Source organism: Atheta coriaria, unplaced genomic scaffold (assembly GCF_025399875.1).
Source record: "Atheta coriaria isolate IRGN ID8LTWV9N9 unplaced genomic scaffold, Caltech_Dcor_3.1 hic_scaffold_2_pilon, whole genome shotgun sequence".
Lineage (NCBI taxonomy): Eukaryota > Metazoa > Arthropoda > Insecta > Coleoptera > Staphylinidae > Dalotia > Dalotia coriaria.
The window spans coordinates 2209657-2230154 of record NW_027045444.1 but is presented as its reverse complement, the minus strand read 5'-3'; the positions used below and the strand labels follow the sequence as shown (position 1 = coordinate 2230154).

Genomic DNA, 20498 nt, shown 5'->3' with positions numbered 1-20498 from the left:
TGTTTTTTTTTTCAATTTCAACTTTGATGACTCATATCTTTTAAACTATTAAAGATATTAGTTTAGCGAAAAAGTTATCTTGTAGATAATTTAATTGTTAATGTATGTGCTTATTTTCAATAATTTATCTTCAACAACCTAAAAGATTCAGCGTTTTGGAGAAAATGTAATTTTCGACACCTTCATTTTGCAACATTAACTTCACAATCCAATAACTCAAAAACTATAAAACATACCAAAACAAACTTTTTACTAATTGATCTAAAATTAATCTAGCAACATATTCCAAAAAATTCATAAACCTATCCCTAACCATCCCTGAATAAATCGCATTTTTCTCCCCACGTGTTTTTGCAAAAAATTTTGCGCACTTTCCAAGTCACTCCAAGACGATATTATTCAGTTTTTGACAAGTAAATAGCCACAATTTAGACTCACGACATCGCATCAAAGCTGAATAGAAAAATTGCTCCGTTATTAAATAATCTCCGCATGGATAATCGTGACCAACTCATCGCACGGAGCAACCGCGCTATGAACTCGTGTTTGATCTATGTATCTATTCGAAAAAAAGAAAAATGTCAGCTCCGCAATCATGACCTAGCTTCTTATCAAAAACGTTAGCTGATACTCATAGCGCAGCATAAATTGTTGCAACAAAACATTTATTACAAAATAATTTACCTTGTAAACACGAATTCTCGAAAATTTCGCACTTTGATTACATTTTGGAAAAATTTCGCCAAACTTTTAAACTACTTATCACTTTAGAAAATATTTTGGCGAAACTTTTTCCACACTTATCGCGAGTCGGTGAGACACTGCGCTTTTTTTAAAATGGCTGCCCCTTTTTATGGGCGGTTGGGCGAACGCCCAAAAACGAGATTAGAACGTCTGGCGATAAGACACATACCGAGTGATACGCAAAATCAACATACAACTCACACACAAACAAAAATAAAAACTTTACTTAAGTTAAGTAACATGACTTAAGTAACATGACTTAACGTGTTTTAAGCGCCAATGCGATTGCAAATGACGAGTTCAAAACAGTTTTTCAAACGCGCCGATAAATTTTATTTTTGCGCGAGTTGTTTTTATGTTTTTCACTCCAATTTCAGACTTCGTTTCGATTGGTTCCAATAAGTCGTAGGTCAAGTGGTCGTCGATTAGATTATTTATTAATTTATTATGTCGACTTTATTATGGCGCGTTCTAAATTCGTTAAAGCGTTTTGAAAAGTCGGCGGCGACACGAAAATAAAATCTTGCGGAGAAAAATTTCACTCGCTGCCGATTGGTCGAGCGGAAAAAATGTGTTTTTATACGTTACTCGCTTGTGTACACATCCGACGAGCAAGCGCGTTACAAAAATGGCCACGGCGTGCTTAAATTTAGCGATGTGAGAAATTGAACATTTTCTAGCGATACAGACGAGCGCTGTTGGTGTGCAAATATTGACGCTGATTTTTTCAACGCCTAAGGTGGAGATAGTGAGCAGAAAAGTAAAATAGAGAAATTATTGTTGGGTTTTTAAAGTTTCAAGTTTACTACGTCACAACTTTTAAACCATTAAAGATACAACATTGATTCTTTTTTCAGTTTATAGAATATTTAATTGGGAATATAATGTAAATATTTCAAGTTTGTAGGTAGCGTGGTTTAGACACAATCCGATTTGCCAAAAATTGTGTTTTTAATTGAATTTTTTTTAAACTTTGAACTTTGACGTTGGATAACACAAAAAGTTTTAAAGATATCCAACAGATTCTTTTAGCATTTTATAAAGTGGTTAATCCTTAATATATTTGCAAAATTTTAAGTTTCTATATGTAACACTTTTGGAGTAATCAAGTTAGCCAAAAATTTTATTTTTTGCAAAAAAATTATTTTTCATGTTTTTACCAATTTCTGTTGTTTCTTTGCGAAACTTTGAACTAGACAGACATTATATAGTGTGTAAAAAAAGCTCACTTGGCATGGCGCCGAAAAGTTGCGAAAATTTCACTGTGAAAAACCTATTTTTAGCAAAATTTTTCCGCAGCCGCTGCAATTGCTTCCACAGCAATGAAGCAATAAAAAAACTAAATGGAGTTCTAATGCAGCGCAATTTTTAACAACCCACATTTCCCAACTCTCTGGCGCCAGCCAAAAATAACAAAAAATCAAAACAAAAAAAATTTTGCGAAAAAAAATCCAAAGACGAGTTTATGTTACAACATAGCAATGTTTCTGTATTACAGTATTACACATTACGCATAACTCGATGTGCGTGTGTGTGACTTAAGCGAGTTGACCACTAGCACTAGACTTAAGTCTTAAGACTTAAGTCAAGATGCAAGACGCAGAATTGCAGCGCTGAGGTTAAATTGCAATCGCATTGCATTCACATACGCACCAGCACAGTGAAGCATTCGCATTTACATGAAACATGTTGGATGTGTGTTTGTGGTGGTGAGGAGAGCGACACGCATTGCTTCATTAACACAAATATTTTCCTTGCTCGTTATTGCTTTATTCAGCGCGATGCGAACCGTTTTCTCACACGTTTATCCCATTATGCGCTTCTTATTAACAACTTGACATGGAAATTACTCAAAATCATAAATTACGAATGATTTTTTTACACAGGGAATGCGTTTTTATGGATAGTTTTTATGCATACTTAAGTGCAATTACCTTTCAAATTATAAAAAGTTTGAGTTAAGACTATTTTAGGAAAGTTGTGAGAATTGTTCATCTTTGGCGAATAATAACTCTTAAAGTACTTAAGATATTTGTTTAAATGTTTTACTATCTTGTGCAGAATTTAATTATCTTTATATATTGTAATTCTCAAAATTATATCTATATTAGAAAAATTGTTATTAAAGTTTAAAGCTCAAAAAGATTTTTTTGAATTTTTTTGTTTTTCATTATTTAGTTCAAATTTTAAACATTTATATTTTAAAAACTATTTAACTTATGAAAGTTTTGTTTTCAGTTTATTATCCAGAATTTAATTCTCTTTAATTTGAGCCTATATGAAGCTAATTTGCATTATGGAATCATTAATTAATTAGTATTTTTTGTTGGAAATCACTTTTTTGTCAATTTTTATATTGTTCAATTTTACTAGGTCATAACTATCAAACAAATAATGCAATTAAATTTAAATTTTCACCATATTTTAAAACAGTTATTTCTACATAAAATGTAGAAATTTGAAAGCTTTTCGTTGTTTATTATAGATTTTATGAACATTTAAACACAAGAAACTAATTTTCTCAAAAAATTTCTTCCTAAACTTATACTTTACAGCCCAATGACTTAAAAACTAATAAACGAATTTTACTTATTCTTTTACCATTTTATAAAACATTTAATTCTTCTTATATCCCTATAATTTTACCAAAATCCGCTAAATTTTAATAAAAATATTTAAATTTTTCTATCATGATGCAAATAAAACTAAAACATTTCTCATTTTTTTCCGCTGCTGCATGCGCTGGTAAACTTGTGCTCCGCGCCCGCCTCCTAATAAATATTATAAATAATCTATTTTTATCGGCTCGCGCAATATGTACACAGCTCGTCGGCGCTGACTAAATAACGAGCGCACAAAAAGTGTTCTGTTCGCAGCGCGCGCGCGAAAAATCGCTCGTGTGGCTTGCGAGTTTTACGTGTTTCGTTATCTCAATATTGACACAAGCAGCCATCTTGTGTATGCACGCACACCGACAGATTTACGTTAGCGCTCACAATAATAATGAAAATTCAAAGTAAGAAAGAAAAATAAGAAAAACATGACAAAATGAATCAGTATACAAACTTGGAAATAAATTATTTTGGTTTTTATTATTTTGTTGTTAACGGTGCGCATTTTGTGAGGATGTAAAACTTGCGTTTACGAGCACATATCAATGAGAGAAAAGTAATAAATATTGGCGAGGACGAAACAATTGCAAAAGTGTCTAAATTTAGGGATAAAATTTAGTTTTGCAGTTGGAACCAACTGAAATATTTTTAAAAAGTAATTTTAAGTTTGTTGCATCATATCTTATAAACAATTATAGATTTTTCATTTTTTCTTTCACCATCTTAAAGAACATTTAATTGAGAATATAAACTACCAATTTGATATAAATTGGATTATTGTATCAAGAATTATCAGAGTTTTAACAAAAGTTGGAACTTTTTTGATGCCGGACACCATTGACTAAAATTCAATTTTAATTTTTTCAACTTTACACGGCAATAACTCCTAAAATATAAATGATAGCACTATCAATTTTTTAATATTTTGAAGAACGAGTATCTTAAATATTATATTAATTTTTGCACTTTTTTACCTTTAATTATTTAGAAGATACTGGCATTTTAACAAATTTTAGCAGTTTTTAAAACTTTAAATTTTATGACGTCATAACTCTTAAACAATAAAAGATATTCTTTAGATTCCTTCACCAAAGTATGAAACAATTAATCATGTATATTCGTGAATATTTTCAAATTTTTATCTCTTATCAATCAAGAGAAATCTTAATTTGAATAAAATAATTCCTTTTCTTAATACAAAAACTTTAAAAAATCTAAACAAAAACCTACTTCAAGTTCATCTCGCTATTTTCAAAGTTGTGCAATGTCTTTTTATTATTAGTTCGGTATACAAATGACTCAAAATGTTTGCTTGTCTGCGCGTTGTCACCTCGAACAGGTTCGCACTTGAGCGTCTATCCGGAGCGCTCGAACATTATTGAGCATTAAATATTGAAAGGCCGGTCGGGCGGACGGACGAAGTTGGTGCGCTTCAGATTTTATTCATAAAACAGTTACAATCCGAATGAATACGAATCTCAATGTGCTCTCAATGTCCCGCAGCAGTGTCAGAGTTAGCTCGCACACTGCCTACCGACATCTAAAACTACTCCGCAGTGGTCATAGGCGTGTGCTGTGTGAGTGCATCAACTTCGCATCTCTTATTCTATTTCTCGCTGGGCTGTGTGTGCGCTTCACGACTCTGTCGGGGCGAACGCATCAGAATATAGAATATGGAATAAGTGGCATACAGAATAAGTTACTTTAGACCTAACTGGAAGTTGTAGGCATACAACTATGACTCGTCTAAAGTTAACATGTTGATGAAACTTATTTTTGATTTTTTCCAAACTTAGAACAGCAATATCTTGTAAACTATAAAAGTTAGCAACATCAATTTTTAACAATTTTGTAGATAATTTATTTAGTATTTACTGTTAATTATTTTGTAATTTTATGTTTAAAAGTTAGGAAAATATCAGTATTTGAAGAAAAAAAACGCATGTTTCACTGTTTTTAACTTTGTGACGTCATAAGTTTATAACTATAAAATATTTTCTTTTCTTCTTTTACTGTCTTGTAAAACATGTACTTAAGAATATATGTACAAATTTTCTCATAGATTGGTCAAACGAGACAAAAGTTATTAGCGTTTGAATAAAATATAATTTTAACAGAAAATTAAACATAAATTCTTTGAATTTCTTTGAGTTTGAAAAAGAATATCTTTAAAATTATAAATGTTATTAACAATATTATTGCATCATTTTATAGATTATTTATTTCTGACCATATGTAGTTAATTTTGTTTTTCTAGCTTGTACCAATTAAAAGTTATCAAGCTTTAAAGATGTAAATCACATTTTTAACAGTTTTCAACTTTGTGACGTCATAACTAATAAACAATTAATTATATTACATTTATTAATTTTGCAGCTAATAGAGAATTTATTTCTAAATATATTCTAAAAATTTCATATTTTTAGCTAACCTGAATCAAAAGTTATCAATAAAATAATAACAAAAAACAATTAGTAATCCCCGTGTACCCGCCATTTTAACCGACTTAAGTCCTAGTCTACCGCTAAGCGCGGTTGGCCCGGTCGTCACCCAGCCGAAATTTGTGACTCCGCCCAATCACAACCGGGCCACACTACCGAACTTTTCCACGCTTAACTTAAGTCAACTTTTTCTAAAACAAATGTTGTTGCACGCCGATGTTACTAAGTAATAATTCGCACGGCGTGCACAGTTGAATAAATAAAAAAGTTATTAATAGGCCGTGACCGCAAAGGAAAATTTCGCGCCTTTGCCAAACTTTCGATAGATCCGCGTTTTTCCGCCGCGAAAATTTCGCCGAAATGCAAGTTTTATCTTTATGTGCGTAAATATTTAAAACGCCGACCAAACTTTACTTAAGTTTAAAATTAAACCGCATCAAAAGAAATACAACTCGACATGACTTAAGTTAAGCAAGACGAGCTATGTAGAAATACTTATTTACCACTCTTTTTGCAGTCCGTGGAAGAATATGGCACGAATATTATAGTCCTTTAAAATGCACTTAAGTCATAACAAAAGTTTAACTCACTAGGAATCACATTTACAATCAGCCTTTGAGATCAAGTGACTTAAGTCATTTCACACGCGGTCACACACCACACAGTTTAACCAATGAGTAATCAATAAGTAATGATCGAAAAAAAAACTTAAGTCAACTTAACTTAAGTCAAGTCTACTTAGTGTTTTATACTTCATGATGCGTCTGATTGCTTTGTTTTGAAGTTTTTAACTTTTCTCGAAAGTGACTTGACTTAAGTCGGTTATGTCGAGCTTTCGCGAGCTTTCCGCGTGTGGGAGCAGGCTCTAAGTACGCGCGCCTCTAACGCTCGCCAGCGACTTTGGTGCATTCGCTTCGGCTCGCCGGCGTCGTCGTCGCCTATGACGTCGACGACGTCTAAGAAGGGGAGCAGACCGCGCACCCGGCCCCGCAAACTTGACTTAAGTCAGTTTCGGTTCTATTCCGACATATTCCAACAACATGCGCGGGGGACAAAGAATATCTATACCCATACCTAACATAGTAGTATGACTTAACCACAAAAAAATACATGACTTAAGTCGCGTAATTACGTTTAATCAATGAGTGCGTTATTCTTCAAATAACTTCCTTATTGTTTTAATTGCTATCAATTTTCTTCCGGCGGCGATAATAATCGACGAGATATTTTTAAGCTGTTTTACTTAAATTAAGTAACATGACTTAAGTCACTTGACTTAACTTAAGTCAATATTAAATATAGACGAAAAAATCGAAGAAAAATATTTTATTTGCGATAAAATTATTATTTGTTGATAAAATTTATTTATAAACGTCAATTAAATTGTTTATACTGAAATTTTATCTTTCGAGTAGGCACACACGTAGAAAATTCCACGCATGCCAGTTTTACTCGTAATTAATTAGAGTGAGTAAGTATAGTTTTGTAATCGGGTGCATTAAGTCGATAAAATGGAACCTACTTAACTTAAGTCACAAAACAATATTTTATGCAATCGTGATTTTTTCATCGCTCACATCCGTTTTGATATCAGACTTAATTTAAGTCACAAAAAAATTCAAAATGGCGGATCAAAAGTGACTTAAGTCATGAAAAAATTTTTTCGAAAATGATTGTAACAACATTCTTGACGATTTCACATGTCAAAAGTGTCAACACGATGAATTATTCTCATTGTCATTTAATTTTTTTCCCATTTCGCATTCATCTTCGAGAACCAGGAAAGAAACGCAACAACAAATAGTTTCTGAGTGTTGTTGAAGACGTCGTAGAGTGCCTCAGCAGTGCGTTGTTGTTTGGATTTTATGTCGGAGGAGGATTGCCGTCTGCGCGGCCATTCCGGCCACCTCCTCAACTTCTTCGCGCGCGACTTCTTTTCGACTTCTTCGTCTCTTCTTTAACTTTTCGCTAACGTCTTCGGCGTGCGCGAGCGCAACAACAACAAACGCGTTTCTTTCGGACGCTGGTACTTGATTATTATACAGGGTGTTGCTATGCGTTTGATAGTTGTTGGTTTTTTTGGGATTTTGTGATGTATGCAGGGTTTTACGCGATGTTTGTGTGAACATCTGGTGGAAAGGTGTTTCATTCGACCTAGGCGAGTTCATCTGACTTAGATTAATAGCAACCTCGTCCATTATAAATGCATTTCGCCTTTCTTGGCCTCTTCGCCATGTTTTTCTATTTTATTCTATGCAATCGGCAATTGCTTGTTGTTTCCAGTTTACAGCTTCTATTTATTTTTTTAGGGTTTGGAAGATCTAACTTTAACGCCCTCCTGAAGGAGTATTAATGGTGCTAGGCTCAGTGTAAAAGCCTTAATAGATTCTTTGACTAATACTCTATCAAATTGTGTTGTTTAATTTTAAATTTTGTAATTATTTTTAAAGTTATTGCATTTTGCAACAACAAAAGAAATTTTTAGAGTTTTTTTTGACTCCCAACTTTGAAGCTTCGCCAAATTTTCATTATTTGTCCGATTTGGACACTTAATACATTAAATGATTCCTAAACTAATATTCTATGAAATAAATAAATTTGTGATTAATCCAATAATTATTTTCTCAGTTATGGCATTTGGCAACTCAAAAAGCAGTTTTTTCCGTTTTTTCAAACTTTCCAACTTTGAACCCTTCTAAAGGGCACAAAAATTATCCGATTTTTAAACCAATAACATTAATACATTCTCCAACTAATTTTCTATCAAATAAAACTTTCCCCACTAAACTCCGATAATTATCAACAAAGTTATTTGATTTGCCAAAAAAATGTTTTTTTGCAAAAAATCTCAATATCGCTCAATATAAGGAAAATAATATTTAAAGATGACTTACATTATTTTGATCCGGATAAAAGATTTTCCTCACGTTCGATATTGGTCCGGGCGATGATGATCCTGATCCTGATTGTGGAAGGACTCCACGCGGCGCCGATGAATGGAAAGTTCGCTTGCGGCCAATGCATCGATGTCAACGCAGATTGTGAACGCGTTGTATTGATGTTCGGAATCTTTTCAAATTTGATGATCTTTTTAAGTTGCTTTGGTTGTTCTTGTTCTTCTTGTTGTATTGTTGTAGTTGGAATTTTCGAATATTAGAAATTCGCAAAATTCGTTTGGTTATTGTTGTAGTTGATATTGATGTTGAAATTGTTGTGGAATTGTTGATTTGTCTGAGTTGTGGTTATATTGTTGTTCAAAACTGTAAAAAGATGAAATTTATTAGTTTTTTTCAAATATTTCAAAATTGCAAAAAACAAATTACAAAAAATATTTATGTTTGTTAATGGATGTTAATAGTTTGGCTTATTCTAAGAAGATTATTTTAATAAATTTTTTGGATATCTAAAATAGTTTTTGATTTATTTTATTTTTAAAAAATTTCAAAAAATTTTTGCAAAAAAAAATTAAATTAACAAATAATTAAACATGTAAATTAATATAATTTGGCTCATTCCAAATAAAATATTTAAATAAAATTTTTCAATATCTTCAATAGTTTAGCAAATATCTTCATTTAAAATATTTCAAAATTCCCAAAAATATTTTTTCGGAAAAAATCATTTTTTTCTTAACTTTCTAAATTCTTTAGATCAATCTCAACAACTTATTTAAATAAATTTTTCTAAAACCTCCAATAGTTTTTCAAATAAATTGCCCTAAACTTTTTTTTCCAAAAATTGTTGCAAAACATGACTTAAGTCAAGTGTGGGAATTCTGCCTCGCCAAACCGCACATGCTACACGTCCGCGACCGTTACTGTTATCGATTTAAACTAGTTACCAGTCACTCCGGGTCGCTTAAGTCGCTTTGCGTACTTACTCACTGGCTATTCATTTAATGCATGTAATTTTACGATTGCTTCATTTTGCCGCCATCAAACAAAAATGAGAGCAGCGTAAAGAGTTTGCTTAATCATTAGTTATCATTAGAAAAACATGTTGACGCTAGACCACGTAGAAAAGATGGCCGTGCGGAATTTCAAGACTTAAGTCAACTTAAGTCGAACAACACGCATGAATATGAAACGCCTGTGAAGAGAGGTCGCCTCGAAACGAGTTATCATTAACTGTATTTTATATATTTTGTTGTTTTATTCCCAAGTCTAGTTTTATAATGACTTAAGTCGTAAGACCCGCGAGTATTGATATAAAAGTGTTTGTTCGGTGCGCATGCGCGTATTTAACTTATGTGCTTCTCAAGAAATGAGAAAGTTTAATAACCTATTGAGTAATTTTCATTATATTTCATTATTTAATGTGCGCGCGCGCGACTCGCGTCTGTTTCGCTCGTTTCGGCGCGTTCCGCGACTTTATTCGCTCTGTGTGCGCGCGCACAGTGACTTAAGTCCTCTTTTATTTTCTATTAATTGTTCGCGCACAGGCGCACTGCCATTTTCTTTTCATTTCTTTTCGGCGCGCGCGCGCGGACTTTAGACGGACTCAAGTCTGCGACGCATGCGCAAGAAGTGAGCAAATATATAATTGAGTATAAAATTTAAATGAATTGCGGCAACGCAGAGTAAGGAAGACGTCGTAAAAATTTTGCACGGGTTTTGTCATAATTAATAATTAGCGAAGCGAGTGTTTTTGTTATGCGCGAGGGTTATTAGCGCATATTTGCCGCCGAGGTGCTAATTAAAAGCAGAAAATTATTGCAATCACCTGGGGGGATGGCCCAAGACTAAAAACCGATGGATTTTTGTCGTTTTAAGTAATATTGTGGCTAGAAACGCCTTAAAACTGATTTGAAATTGACTTAAGTCAATAAAAAATTGTTTAGGAATTAATATTAGCCAAACGGTTAAAAATACTTAAATTTTTTATTTAAATAATTGTCTTAAAATTAGATAAATTTAAAGAAAATATTTTAAAATTAAATTTTTTTCAAAATTTTTTTTTTCAAAATTTTGCAAAAAAAGTTTGAACTCAATTATCTCCAAAACCATAGCAAATATAAATAATTTTTATTAAAATAAATTACTTTAAATTAACCAAATTATAATTACCAACCATAAAATTATTAATTTTCCCTACTTAAGTAACTGACTTAACTAAAGTAACATTCAAAAACACAAAATAAACCCATTTCAATAAATTTTCATCAAATGAAATAAGATTTAAATAACTTTCCGGAACTTAACTCAAGCTATCTGACTTAAGTGACTTAAGTGACGAAATAAAGTCATAATTTAAGCCACTAAGCGATTACCAATCGATACGCAGATGAAAATGGACCCCGAGAGATGAGTGTGGCTACCTGGTGCTTGACCGGTGGCGATTTTCGCACGTGGAATGTAAATAGAGACACGATCGGCACGCCGCGATAAGTGCGATGTGCGAGTAATGCGCGGAAACATTGCGCACCTTTTAGCGTCGCGCCGTTTGAGCGCACCCGCGAAAGTATTGAGCACGCGCTCGGGCGCGTATTACACGTCGAATTACCGATCATCTTCAATCGATAGCATTAGATTAAACGTGAATAGTATTACAGGTTCTAATATTATTGATTGCCAAGGTGAGGAAATAAGTTGAAATGAAGAATATCTACTTTGAGTTTAAAGAAATTATAAATTTTAATAAGTGGAAAATGTTTTCTTGGAAATTGTTAATGTCTAATGTATTTTAGTTTATTTAATATAGATCATTTTAATACACTGTTTTGATATTAACTGATTTGAGATAGAATTTGAGTTCCAAAAAAATTTTGCCAAAATTTGCCTAAAATATTTTTTTAACATTTTTGAATATTTTTGAATAGAATTATAAAATATGGGTTATTACAAAATATTTATTTTAATGAAATTTTTGAAAATCTACATTCGTTTAGTTATTATCCGGGTTCAATTTTTTTTTTGAAAATTTTCTAAAAATTTCCAAAGTAAAAATTGGATTTTTGTATTTTTGAAACTGAAATATTATATTTCGGCTCATTTAATACAGAATATTTAAATAAAAAATTTGTAGCTGTCATAGTTTAGCCATTATTTTTGTTTGAAAATTAAAAAAAAATTTTTTTTTTAAAATATTTAATTAAAATTGATTTGGATCCATATATTTTCGATCATTTAACAATGTTTATTTTAGTAAATATTTTTAAAATTATTTATAATTTGGCAGTTATTCATGTTTGAAATAAATTTTCATATTTTCAAAATTTCCAAAAAATAAATTTTTAAAATTAAAATATTTAAATACTGATTATTATAGTTTGACTCATTTAAAACAGATTATTTAAATAAATTTTCTTAATATCTATTATACTTTAGTCAATATTTAAACCTAAAGATGAAAAAAATGACTTAAGTCAATTTCAACTCAATAAAACCAACTTCAAATCAAAATTCTTTAAAATTACACTATTCTATAACATATATTACAATCACTTTTTCCTATTAAAACTAAAATGGCTCCCATGTTTTGTTCCTGTTTTAGAGAGTTATTTATCTAATTGATTTTGGATTTTTTGTTTCCGAAACGACTTGAGCGCAGTATGCGCGCGTGTGTGGTACGAGCATGTGGCGCAGCTTGCGGGCGCAACGAACGCGCACCAAAACGAACCAGAAAAACGCAAAAACGCGTACGGACCGAACGAACGAACGACCCGAAGAACTAACTGCCACGCCACGCCAACCACGCAACACATACGCCGGAACGCACCGAGTGAGGTGAGGTGGGCAACAAAACGAAGACATACTCGTTTGCTAAATATTTCTAAGGAAGCAAACAAGATCTATTCAATCACAAAAGAAAAAATAGAAAAAAATTATATTTTGGGATTTTTTTTGAAATTTGCAAAAAATAAAAATAGAAAAAATAAATTTTGACAAATTGTATAAAGATTGAGTAAATTATAATAATTTGGTTCATAATAAAAAGATTATTTAAGTAAAATTATTTGATATCTATAACCGATTTGCCATAAATCAAGTTCAAAAATTTCAAAATTGCCAAAAAATATTTTCTAAAAATTAAATAATATTATAGTGAATTATTATAAATTAGTTCATATAAAAAATTATATTTTAGTACATTTTTTGATATCTCTTATGGTTTAGCCAATATTCGTTTTCCAAAAAAAATTTCAAAATTGCAAAAAAATAATTTTGTTGTATTTTAAAAAAGTTAACAAATTAGTATAATATGGCTCATATAAACAATATTATTTTAGTAAAATTTTTTGATATCCTTTATAGTTTAGCCAATATTCAATTTCCCAAAAAATTTAAAATTTAAAAAAAAAAATTTTTTTCAAAAAATAAAAAAATAAATTAATACACCAATAATTCAAGTCATTTAAAAAAGATTATTTTAGTAAAAAAATTAACATCTCTAATACTTTTCCTAATAATTCAAAACAAATAATAAAAATTTACAAAAAACAAAAATTTTTCCAAAAAACAAAAAAAATCACAAAAAAACTCCACATTGATTGATTTGAAGATGATTGAATCTCCGTAACATACACTCTCATATCCACCGTACATTATCCACCATACAGTTGAGTATATTATGAAGCGATTTGTTCTGCGATGTCCATAACCTAGGTCAACGCGAAAAAGATTCCGCCTCGGATTTTCGTCCATCAAGCGTGAACTCTCCTCTCGTGAGCGCGCGCGCGCGACGCCCGAGTTATTTCTGTTATTAGTAGGCAGTAAAAGAAGGCGCAATGCAAGATGCAAGATGCAACATCCACACACACACACACACACACACACACACACACATACACATATGACTTAAGTCACTGCGTATAAGTCTGATTCTGATTCTCACTCTTTCGCCTGCTTATGTATGCGAGTATAAGTGTGTTGCTTTAAGCTAAGATGCTGTACGGCGAGTAAAGAAAAACGACGTCAAAAAATCGGCGAGGCGCACATGCAAATAAAGACTGCGGGCGCGCAGGAAAGAAACGCCCGGGTCATTGAACGCCCAGGCACATATAATATATATCTATGTATGTGTGGTGTGTGTGTGTGTAATTCGCGATCGTCTTTTGCCATGCCATACTCCGAGAGCAATTCTTGCGTGTTCAGGCCGCACACCGGGCACGCACTACCACATACACAAGATACGAGTATCTCTTGTTGGTGGTAGTGAGCGCTACAGCATCTTACGTTAAGTTAAACTCACGTTGGTTTGTTAGACAGTCCAGGAGATTAAAAATAAAAATTTAATTTTTTTTTGTTTTGAAAAATTTGTTTTGTGTTGATGATAATATTAGTGAGGTTTGTGCTAGTGTGTGTGATTGGAACAAAAGTTGAATATGTTAAGTAAGCATGGTGAAATCTAGAAAATTGAAAATTACCCGCGAAAAAGTGTTTTTGTGCACGGCGCGCGCTCGTAAAATTTTATTGCGCTCGTTTTTTCGTTTGCCAATTAAAGCTATGCGTGTGCATATTGCGCCGGTGCCTCGAGAAGAAATTACCTATAGAAATTGTTTGCGAATTGCCTCGGCGCGCAACAATTAAAAATTGCGCTAAAAACACCGCGCAGATTTTAGCTATTTGCTTAATTTACCCTGAACGTGTTTATTTTGAGTCGAGTTGAGCGGAGTTTTTTGCGCGTAAATTTTATTATGGGAACTTTTTTTAAGAGAGGTTTTAAGCGGTTTTAACGGCGAATGGTGGAGATATGCGAGAGTCGGAACTTGTTCAAACAAATGAGTGAGGTATTAGTGGTTATTTGTAATGTTTAAATTAGATGGGTTTTTTTATTACCGGAGGTAATTTTTAGGGTTTTATAAAGAGTTTTCAGATAGATAGATAAGTTGTAATAGAAAATTTTTTGTTGTTGGAATTTAACCGCAAATATTGCCTTGTTTTGATGATATTTTTAATAAAACAAGTAATAGGTTAGAATCTGTAGCTTCTTAGCTTTAAAATGATGTATGACTTTATATGAAAACTAGTTTCTTAAAGGACATAATCTGGTTTTTAAAAAATATTTCTTAAATTACTTGTTTTGCAAAAGTTGCATTGCGTCAATATTTATTATTGACTTTAAAAGCAAATACCTCTGGATAGAAAGGCGATATTTGATTCAAATAAAAACAATTTTAATCAATATTTATTTGGCTCCTAGAAATTAATTAAATTAAAGTTATAGTAATGATATTAGACCTTTTATCAGTATTTTTATATTTTTTAGACATTTTGTCATTTTTCCTTCTTCAAAATTTCCAAACCCAAAAAAGTGATGATTTTCACATTTTTCGAATTAACTAGGTATATATTTAGAATATTGAGTTTTCTAGCTTTAAAATGATGTATTACTTAATATAAAAATTAGTTTTTTAAAAGCATTAATCCGGTTTTTAAAAAATATTAAAATTAACTTTTTTTCTATAATTGAATTTTATCAAAATTTGTTAATGACTTTGAAAGCAAATATCTCTGGATAGAAAAGTGATAATTGATTCAAATAAAAACAATTATAATTAGTATTTATTTGAGTCTTAGAAACATTGTATATTATGTTGATTGCAATAATATTATGCCTTTTACCAACACTTTTCTACTTTATTGACAATTTTGTAATGTTTCTTTTTTCCAAATTTCAAACTCCAAAGAAACAATGATTTTCAAAGTTTTTGAATCACCAAGTAAATATTTAGAATCTTTAGCTCTTTAGCTTTAAAATGGTGTATAACTTTCTACGAATTTTCAATTGCTAATGCCATAAATTCATATTTTAATTCAAAAAAGCAATAAAAAAAGTTTTGAAAAAAAAAACTTGAAAAATTCTCCTCAAAAACAAACAAATTCCCAACTTTCCTTTGTTCCCAACAACAAATTCCCATACCACAAGCCATAGCAAGCAAAAGCACCGATACATGGAGGCGGGGGTGGTTTTATATGTGGCTCCCCGGACATCAAATCCACCATCAATTTCTGCATTTCAGTGCGTTGTGCGCTGTGCGTCGCATTTTTCGCCGCGCCGCGATAATATATGCGTGCAGTGCACGCACGGCACTCGTGCGTCAGGGGTGGTGCGTGCCCGGTGTGTCAATAAGTGTCCATCCCCTTACCTCCGCCGCCGCCGCCTCCCGATGGACACAGTCCGGATCAATTTCGATTTGTTTCGCGCCCGCGTGCGCGTCGCAAATAGTTTATATAAAACGCGCGCGTTCGATTGGTCGCGCTCGCAAATGGCGGCCGAAGAGGGGCGGTCGGGCCGGGGGTGGCTGCGGCGGCCATTTTGATTTCGCTCATACCCCGTGCGCGTAGAAAATGGTGGTCGAAACCTACAACTGCATATAGATGTGTGCCGCGTTGCATGTATGTGTTATGGGGGGCGGCAATGCAAGCGGGTTGCAAATGATGGTATGGGTCAAATGGGAAATTTTCATCGAACGGGTTAGCTCGATGGGTGTGAGGCACAAAAAGACCCACTACACACATACATACATATACTATTGAAACCGCCACCCCCGTAACTCAACCACCCCCTTGATGGTGTATGCATCGAGGGTATGTACGGCCCATACCATCACTTCACAGGGTGGTGAACGTGAACGCACTCCCACCCACCCCCCGCCTATACTATAGTGATCAATGTCGTGTGCGCGCATATAGTGCATAGGCCTACCACCGCCGCCCCCGGATGCACAACTCTCTGCCACCCTCTCGCTCTCGTTTCGCATGTCGTGTCGCGTTTCCACACTGCGCGCCCCCCGCAGAATGCATGCATGCGCGTTTGTTGCATTGTGCCGGGCACCAACTGGAGGCGGCGGCGGGGAACACGGGGAGCAGCCACCCCCCGAAAACACTCATGGTGTGGGCATATATTTAGTGCACAGCACAGCCCGTAGGCCTATATACGGCAAACCGGCCTCCTGCAATTACCGCCGCCATGCATGGCCGCCGCCACAACCCGGCCACCTCCCCCCCTACCTCTTCCAAACGCGTTGAATGCAACGTTGCCACATTTTATACAGAAAAACGCATAAAACACATGAAAACACAAAAATCATAGGTTTAACATAGGCAACCCAATATACACGCACTCACCTGAAGCGTATTCAGTTGTATGTTGTTCGCAGTGAAAAAAGTCTCGTTTCAAACAAAAATCCCTCGTTTTCACTCACTTATCTCTATGTATCGTCTATAATAATAGTCAAATATGATGATTATATCGCACGATGCGATTGCCAGGTCAAATCTTGAAGTTGAGTTGAGTTGATAGCTGTGATTTGACTTAGTAATCCACGGCGTGCTTGTTGGGTTGTCTGCTTCGATGTTGTCTCAAGAGTCGAGTCACAATTGGTTAGCTTTGGTTATTATGTTTAGTTTTGTAAACAAAATGATACCGTTTTTTTCGTTTAGAAATTTAGAATTTGTACTTTCGGACACGTCAAACAAGAAAAAAAGTAAAGTCCACACAGTACACTCTGTATTGATTGATTGACATTTGATGGTATATAATCTGCGGTTTATTGTTTTTTTTTAGTTTTTCTGTTTCTGCTTTTTTTTTTAATTAAATAGGAAGAGAGAATATTTAAGGCCGACTTTAAGGCACTTCAGTCGAAAATTTCTTTTGTGTAGGGTGTTTTTTTTTGCGTTTTATTTTTGCTTATTTTTTTGGTTTTGCGTTTATAATACGAAATCGACGACAAGCGAGAGTGAAGTGTGTGTGTGTGTGTTTGGCTTTGTTTATAAATACTTTTCTTTTGTGGAGATAAACTTTTGATATAAAAATGTTTGTTTCTGGTTTTGTTTAAATTTATCACACACACGAAATTTTTTCTTTGTTTTTTTATTTATTCCCGGGAAATCACAGTTTTCTTTGTCGCAATGTTAATTCGCCTCTTAATTAATACTAATTATTAGCGTTAAAAATCATCTCTTTGTTTAAATCTGTTTTATTTATTTATAGCCCGTTTAGCCCTCCGCTTCAGTTGTTCACTTAAATAAATCTTATTTATTCCAACTGAAAAGTGTCGCGTGGTGTATGTACTTAACCTAAGTTTGTGTTTGTATACAGTGTGTTTAGGGGTTTGGGACGTTTGCTGGGGATTCGGGGGTGGATTTTGTTGCTTCTGCTTCTGTTTCTTTAGTTCCTATAGTTAAACAACAAAACGTAACACAAATATCGCGCAATGTAATAATCGCCTATGTAATCAGTATATATTATATATAATGTGTTTGTTTATTTCTCGTTTTTTTTTTCTGTTTGGTTTATCTGTGAATGTGTTATGTATATTTATATAGATTGATTTTGTTTTGTCTCTGGCTGCCCTATTCAGCGTGCGTAGGCGCTCCCAAACCAATCGAAACGCTTTTGTTATTATTTATTATTTATTAATATTTATTGTTTTTCTTGTTTGTTTTGCACTTAAATGTGAGTGAATTTGTTTATACACGCCCGATGCGTTTCGAATGGTTCAGCTGGAATATATTGAATCCTTGCACGTCTGATAATATTTACTATTGCAATTGTTGTTAATTGTTGTTAGTGTTCTGGTAAAATCGCCGAAAATATTTTGATGAGCCCGTTTTTTTTTTCAAATTTCCTGATTCTGGGGGTGAGGAGATGGAAACGAAACGAAAAAATGAAGAAAAACAAAAAAGAACCCGTTGAATGTTCTTGTTGTTGTCGGTTGTTGTTTGGTTGTTGTTGATAGTTGTTTGTAATTGTTAAATGTTGACAATTATAAAACACTAATAGCTTCCCTGCGTTATTATTATTATTATTGTTTGGTTTTTGCTTCAATTTAGTCCTCTGTACTTCACTAGGGGATGATTTCGTTTTTTACCTGGGGGGATTTTGGGGTTATGTGTGTGTTTCAATGTATGTGTGTATGCGTGTGTATATGTTAAAATTGTTTAATAATTTTTACGATATAGGAACAATTTTATTTCTTCACTTTTTCGATAAAAATGCGTTTTTTTTTGTTTTTGGGTTAAATTTACAATTTTATCACGATATTTTAATTTTGTACTTTTTGGTTGCCTCCTTACACGTTTCTAAATAGTTATTTTAGTTGCTCTTCGTCTTCGTTACGTTAATTTAATGGTTTAAAGGTCGTTTAAAGGTCGTTTCGTTTGTTTCGTTCGAAAAATTTAATCTGAAAACAAAATTGCATAAAAATCACACTTACGGCAACACCATGTATATCAAATCGTAAACATTTGTAGACATTACATTCCTAACCTACTAGTGAAAGAATTTTTAAAATATCTTTAATAGTTTAGTCATAATTAAAGTTTAAAGTTTCAAGGATCAAAATGGCCGCCGAAAGTGACAGAAAACCTCAAAACATGGCGGATGGACGCGGTGAAAGGCGAAAACACGACGCCATTTGCAATTCCAAAAAATTCCACATTGCGCATGCGTGTTTTTAGCCATTATACAAATGTTTACGATAAATTTTCATTAAAATCTTTTGTAATTTGTTACTTACTGGTTAAAATATGATCCTTGATCCTTAATTTTGTGATCCAGTGGTATATCGTTGAGTTCTCGGTGTGTGCGTGTGTAATGTGATCCGATGAACGTCCTTTAAAGCACAATTTTGTTTAAATCTTCGTCGAAATCGTCTTTTTTTATTCTTAAAAATTTTGTTTCTCGTCGTAAAAACACAATATTCACTTACAATATCAACGCGATTCGTTAAACGGTGCGAAATTTTTAAATATACTTTTAGTGAGTGTCCTTGAGTTGATCCTTAATCCCGTTTAATGGTCGTCGTCGTTGTTGTTGCTTGTGTGTTTTCGTTTTTTGTTTTATTTTAGTTTGAGTTTTTGTGGTAAATTTCTTCCGGTTTTTGGTTTGGTTTTTAAAATGTTATTGTTTATAATATTTCTTGTTGCTTTTTCGGTAGAAAAACTGTAGGTATAGACAGGTTTAAGGGAGTTTGTGTGTGTGTGTTGTGAGTGAGGGTTAATATTAACGCAGTTGGCTATCAACTGAAAATTTTCCGGGCGACGCGGCCGCGTGCCGGACCCGCGCCCCGTTGTACATAAGCCCCACGCGCGCCGTGGACGCGCGCCGCCGCCGACGCGCCGCAATACATAACGCTAAATAAGGATAACGTTATATTATACTCTGATAGGTGTGATAAGGATGGTGATATGTGCAGCAGGGATGTGATGCAGTTTCGTGGACAAGGCGCGGACTAGGACAACGTTGTGTGTCCTTGTCCGGCGGTGGAAAACGTGGAAAACACGCGCGGAATAACATTGCCGTTTGTTAAAGGACGAAATGTTTTGCGAGTGGAAAAGAGAATCGCAATTGCTGCGTGTGTCAGCATCGTGCGTTTGTTCAATTTTGTTTTCGCAACTGCGTCGAATCGAACGCGGGCTTTTTTTTATTATTTACCAATTTACCACCACCACCACTAGTATTAGCAACCCTCATGTGTTTTGCGATATATTTCACATAGTATAAATCACTTTTTTTCAGAGGAGAAGAGAAAATTTATTGCTGGTTTATTAATAATTTTTTTTATTTTTTCAGGAAATTGCAAATTATATTATTTTGTAATTTAGTAATAATTAATTGTTATATGTCTAATTAAAGATAATTTTATTGGCTATTGAAAACAAAATGTAAATAAAATAAATAGTTTTGAAGATATAAAAGAAAAAAGAAAAAAAATACCTTTTTTGCAAATAAATGGAAATTTCTTTAAATTAAAGTT

At 33.3% G+C, this 20498-nt stretch overlaps 1 protein-coding gene across 10 annotated transcripts in view; it reads right to left on the bottom strand.

Annotated features, from left to right (window-relative positions):
• Positions 1–19751, bottom strand: part of LOC135803497 (zinc finger protein 135-like) — a 77982-nt gene extending 58231 nt beyond the window's left edge. For 8 of the 10 annotated variants that reach the window (XM_065317143.1, XM_065317148.1, XM_065317149.1 and 5 more), the window contains exons 1-3: positions 19260–19751; positions 16867–18923; positions 8692–9057 (exon numbers count right to left, since the gene is read on the bottom strand). The gene's annotated coding sequence lies outside the window, so the exon portion shown is untranslated. Of the gene's footprint in view, positions 1–684; positions 835–6300; positions 6684–8691; positions 9058–16866; positions 18924–19259 lie in introns of those variants that run through there. The other 2 variants (XM_065317144.1, XM_065317146.1) reach the window with 2 other exon arrangements.
• Positions 19752–20498: the final 747 nt, after the last annotated feature.